We start from the raw sequence: 5587 nt of genomic DNA, 5'->3' as shown, positions 1-5587 counted from the left end.
GAACAATCTGTATTTGGGTCTAAACTATCAGTAGGTAGCCATTTGCCCCTTTAATATGTGACACAGATGGGTCTGACTGAGGCTGAATGAATGAGTAAATCAAATAAAAATGCAGCACAAAGGAAGAAGAAATAAACTCTTAGGGGGGGATTTATCATTGTATATAGAGCTGTTTTGTGTCTATTTTTTTGTGCAAAAATTTGCGCAAGTGTTTTTTTGCGTCTTTTTTTTGCGCAAATTTTGATATAATTATTCATCCCCTTGTCTACAGTTAAGTTTATCATAGAGCACTTTCTACTGCACTTTCTACTTTCTTGCGCAAATATACACCACCTCAGAGGACACATACCAAAAGTATCTATTTTGACACAGTAAGGACTGCAACAGCCCATGATGGGAGTTGTAGTCCAGGGGCTGAGATGCAGATCACATCGGTTCATTCTGCAGAGACCCGCTGCAATTTATTAACTATACAAGCCAGCGGTACATGCGGCTCCACTGCGCTGCCCGCCCCTCCTGTATACACTGTCATAATTCATAATCCCCACCACCGGGAGAGGGGAGCTCTGATTGGTCAATAGCTATTCACCAATCAGAGCTCCCCTCTCCCGGCGGGGATTATGAATTATAAGAGCTATATATAGGAGCCGGCAGCAGCGCAGTGTAGATGCCTGTACCATTGGCTTGTATAGTTAATAAATGCATGTGATCGGCCCCCCTGACCTTGGACTACTACTCCTACTACTATTCCCCGCTGCCGGGAGAGGGGAGCTCTGATTGGTCAATAGCTATCCACCAATCAGAGCTCCCGTCTCCCGGCGGCGATTATGAATTATTACAGTGCATATAGAAGCCGGCGGCAGCGCAGTGTAGCTGCATGTACCGCCGACTTTTTAACCTAAATGTGGATTGCAGCAGATCATTCTCTGGAGATCTGTTGCGTTCTGCATTTATTAACTATACAAACCGGCCTTACATGTGTCTACACTGCGCTGCTGCTGGCTTCTATGTACACTGTAATAATTCATAATCCCCGCCGGAACATCGGAGCTCTGATTGGTGGATAGCTATTGACCAATCAGAGCTCCCCTCTCCTGGTGGCAATTATGAATTATTACAGTGTATATAATATAGAAGCCGGCGGCAGCGCAGTGTAGACACATGTAAGGCCGGTTTGTATAGTAAATAAATGCGGATTGCAACAGATCTCCAGAGAATGATCTGCTGCGATCCACATTTAAGTTAAAAAGTCGGCAGTACATGCAGCTACACTGCACTGTCGCCAGCTTCTATATACACTGTAATAATTCATAATCGCCGCCAGGAGAGGGGAGCTCTCTCCCACCAATCAGAGCTCCCGTGTTCCGGTGGCGGGGATTATGAATTATGTCAGTGTATATAGGAGCACAAGCGCACAGTGTAGCTGCATGTACTGCCAGCTTTTTAACTTAAATGTGGATCGCAGCAGATCATTCTCTGGAGATCTGTTGCGATCCGCATTTATTAATTATACAAACCGGCCTTAAATGCCTCTACATGGCGCTGCCCGCCAGCTTGTTTATACACTGTCATAATTCATAATCCCCGCCGGAACACGGGAGCTCTGATTGGTGGATAGCTATTGACAAATCAAAGCTCCCCTCTCCCGGCAGCGGGTATTATGAATTATGACTGTATATACAAGCTGGCGGGCAGCACGATGTAGGCGCATGTACCGCCGGCTTGTTATCTTAATAAATGCGGATCGCAGCGGGTCTCTGCAGAATGACCCGGTGCGATCCGCACCTAAGCCCCTGGACTACAACTCCCTTCATGGGCAGAGTCTGTCCATGATGGGAGTAGTAGTCCTAAAAGTCCCGCAGCTGGGGGATGTGCAAGTGCCATCCCTCAGCAGCGCTGCTGTACTTAAACTACTCCCATCATGGGGCAGACTCTGTCCAAGGGCAGAGGGACAGATCTCTCATTATGTGCGCTCTTCCCAGGGGAGAGCAAAATAAATGTACTAATTCATATTTCTTGTTTTTATTTTCTTCTCATTTCAGATACGTGAATGCGGAGGACTACAGGACTACATCAGATTCGGTGGACTGCGACGACCAGCGTTTTTTTTTTATTTCAATAAAATGGCTAACGAGGGCTGTGGGGGAGTATGTTTTTTTAAATAAAAATATTTTTTCAATGTGTCTTTTTTTTATAATTGAATTTTCAGGCTTAGTAGTGGAAGCTGTGTTATAGACCTAATCCATTACTAGGCCGGGGCTTAGCATTAGCCCCAAAATCAGCTAGCGCTAACCTCCAATTATTACCCCGGAACCCACCGCCACAGGGGTGCTGGGAAGAGCCGGTACCCCAGGCCCGGAGCATCAAAAATGGCACTCTTGGGCCCAGGCAGTAACAATCTTGTCTATAGAAAAAAAAAATGCATAGGGTTCTCCTATTTTCAATATCAGCCAGATGCCAACCAAGCAGCAACAGCCTGACACTACCAGGGTGGGTGAGCACCATTGTTACTGGCCCTCCCCAGCCTAAGTAACGACAGGCTGTCACCGCCTAGGCCCAGAAGCGTCATTTTTGACACTCCGGGCCTGTTGGTACTAGCTCTTCCCGGAACCCCTGTGGCGGTGGTTTCTGCGGTAATAATTGGAGGTTATCGCTAGCTGATTTGGGGGCTAACGCTAAGCCCCAGCTTAGTAATGGATTCTGTTTACAAGACACATTCCACTACTAAAAACACAACACATTGAAAAAAAAATTTTATAAAAAAAAACACTCCCCCCACAGCCGTCGTTAACCCTTTTATTGACATTTAAAAAAAAAAAAACGCTGTTCATTGTCGCAATCCAAAAAATCTGACATAGTCCTCCGCATTCACGTATCTAAATTTCGAAGAAAAAAAACAACAAAAAATTTTGTACATTTTTTTGTTTCCACACACCATCAAAAACGCGAGAAAAACTGACAAAGCGCAGGAAAAAGCTGGGACAGTTTTTCTGCCATTTTTTATGATGGACAAAAAACCTCAATGGAATCCTGGCCTCAAAGCAATAGAACAAAATCCCCATGTCCACTTTTCCTGTGAGGTAGAAAAGGAGTGTACGGTAGAGCGAGTGTCACGATTCGGCTGGCTGGAGGTGGATCCTCTGTGCCAGAAAGGGATTGGCGTGGACCGTGTTGGTGGACCGGTTCTAAATTGCTACTGGTATTCACCAGAGCCCGCCGCAAAGCGGGATGGTCTTGCAGCGGCGGTAGCAACCAGGTCGTATCCACCGGCAACGGCTCAACCTCTCTGACTGCTGAGATAAGCGCGGTACAAGGGAGTAGACAAGAGCAAGGTCGGATGTAGCAGAAGGTCAGGGCAGGCAGCAAGGATCGTAGTCAGGGGCAACGGCAGGAGGTCTGGAACACAGGCTAGGAACACACAAAGAAACGCTTTCACTGGCACAATGGCAACAAGATCCGGCGAGGGAGTGCAGGGGAAGTAAAGTATAAGTAGGGAGTGCACAGGTGAAGATACTGATTAGGCCTGCTGCGCCAATCAGTGGCGCAGTGGCCCTTTAAATCGCAGAGACTCGGCGCGCGCGCCCTAAGGAGCGGGGCCGCGCGTGCTGGGACAACACAGACGGGGAACGGGTCAGGTACGGGAGCCGAGATGCGCATCGCGAGCGGGCGCGTCCCGCACCGCGAATCGCATCCCGGCTGGGAGCAATATCGCAGCACACCCGGTCAGCAGGTCTAACCGGGGCGCTGTGAATAAGAGAACGCTGCGAGCACTCCGGGGAGGAGCGTGGACCCGGAGCGCTCGGCGTAACAGCGAGGGGGGGGGGGTTTCTATATGTGCACAAGATTTATCAAAGGAGTGCACAGCCTTAGTAAATTCCGAGAAAAAGTGTACAATAGACAAACAGTATAAAGGGATAGAACTGTGACAAATAATGATAAATCTCCCCCTTAGTGTCCATGGCTGAGGAAAAATAAATAAAATCTGAAAAATATATATAAAATAAATAATCAATAGCTGTTATCAATAAAGCTACTAAACTAAAACATTAGGGTAACTAACTAACTTGAGAATCCATAGAAAGATGGTCGTGCTAGCGTACACTATAATAATAATAATAGTAACAATTATATAACCAATAAATTACACAATTTATTACAAATTGATGATTTAAAAATAAAAAAAATCACCTCTAGCAGATATTGGCTGCCGTAAGCCGTTCTGGGAGAGTGGGATACTGAGAGCAATGCCGATGGTATTGCACAGTAACCACCTGGCCATTCCGCCCTTGTGTTGCCGTGACCCCGCCTCCGCGTGACGTCACGAAACGTTCTGCGCATGCTACAGGAGAGGTCTGGAGGAGGAGCATGTCCGTCCTACACTGTGCAGCGATATCGCTTGCATCAGGGCCGGTTTTAGGCTTAGCGTGGCCCTGGGCAAAATCAAAAGTGGGGCCACTAAAGTCATAATAGTGCACTAACCAGATTTGCAAATTTTTGGTCACTTCAAATACCATAAAAAAATATCTAAAAAGCAATTGAAAAGTCCCATCAAAACAAAAATGGTACCGATAAAAACTACAAATCACAGTGCAAAAAATTACCCTCATACATCCCCATATACAGAAAAATAAAAGTTATAGGTATCAGAATAGTAAAATTTTGTATTTTTGTATAGTTCCCCCACATTAGGTTGGCAGCATAGTTCCCCCACATTAGGATGGCAGCATAGTTCCCCAACATTAGGTTGAAGTTCCCCCACGTTAGGTTGCCAGTATACTGGTTTACTTTATTTTTATGTGTGCTTGAACATTACTGTTGCAGCGTGTGCTCCGGTCCCCGTCCCCGGACCTGAGCTTCCGCCCCCTCGGCCTTCTGCCCCTGGATCCCGGCATCTCCCGGTCAGTCACACTGACCGGGAGCCCGGGTTCCCTTGTGTCGGGGACGCGGCTGCCGTGACGGCTGGCTCCCAGTTCCACTTACCTGGCTTCCCGCTCCTTGCGGGGTCCATCTCTGCCGCGCGCGCCGCCTTCAGTAAATTTAAAGGGCCAGTGCACCGGTAATTGGTGCGCTGGTTCCTCACTTCCCCTGCCTTCCCAATAAAAGGCACCTGCCCCTTCCTACCTTTGCCGGATCTTTGTGCCCTAGTGCCTCTGAGAAAGCATTCCTATTGTGTTTATTGCCTTGCCTGTTGCCGAACCCGTTGCCAGCCTACTCGCCTGTGAACCCTTGCCGCCTGCCCTGACTTCTGCTACGTCCGACCAAGCTCCTGCCTGCTCCCTGTGTACCACGCCATATCAGCTGCCAGAGAGGTTGAGTTGCTACTGGAGGATACGACCTGGTGGTTACCGCCGCAGCAAGACCATCCCTTGCGGCGGGCTCTGGTGAAAACCAGTAACCACTTAGAACCGGTCCTCTGGTACAACCCGCGCCATCGCCTCTCTGGTCCAGAGGATCCACTACCAGTCCTGCCGGTTTGTGACAATTACTTTTGCCATATTTTGTTATACTTAAGAAAAAGAAAAAAAAAAAAAGGAAGAAAAAAACTCAAAAAGTTAAGTTCTTTAATTTCACCTAAAGACACAGAAAA

Source organism: Hyla sarda, chromosome 12, assembly GCF_029499605.1.
Source record: "Hyla sarda isolate aHylSar1 chromosome 12, aHylSar1.hap1, whole genome shotgun sequence".
Lineage (NCBI taxonomy): Eukaryota > Metazoa > Chordata > Amphibia > Anura > Hylidae > Hyla > Hyla sarda.
The sequence above is the reverse complement of the archived record's forward strand: the minus strand, read 5'-3'. Positions refer to the sequence as shown.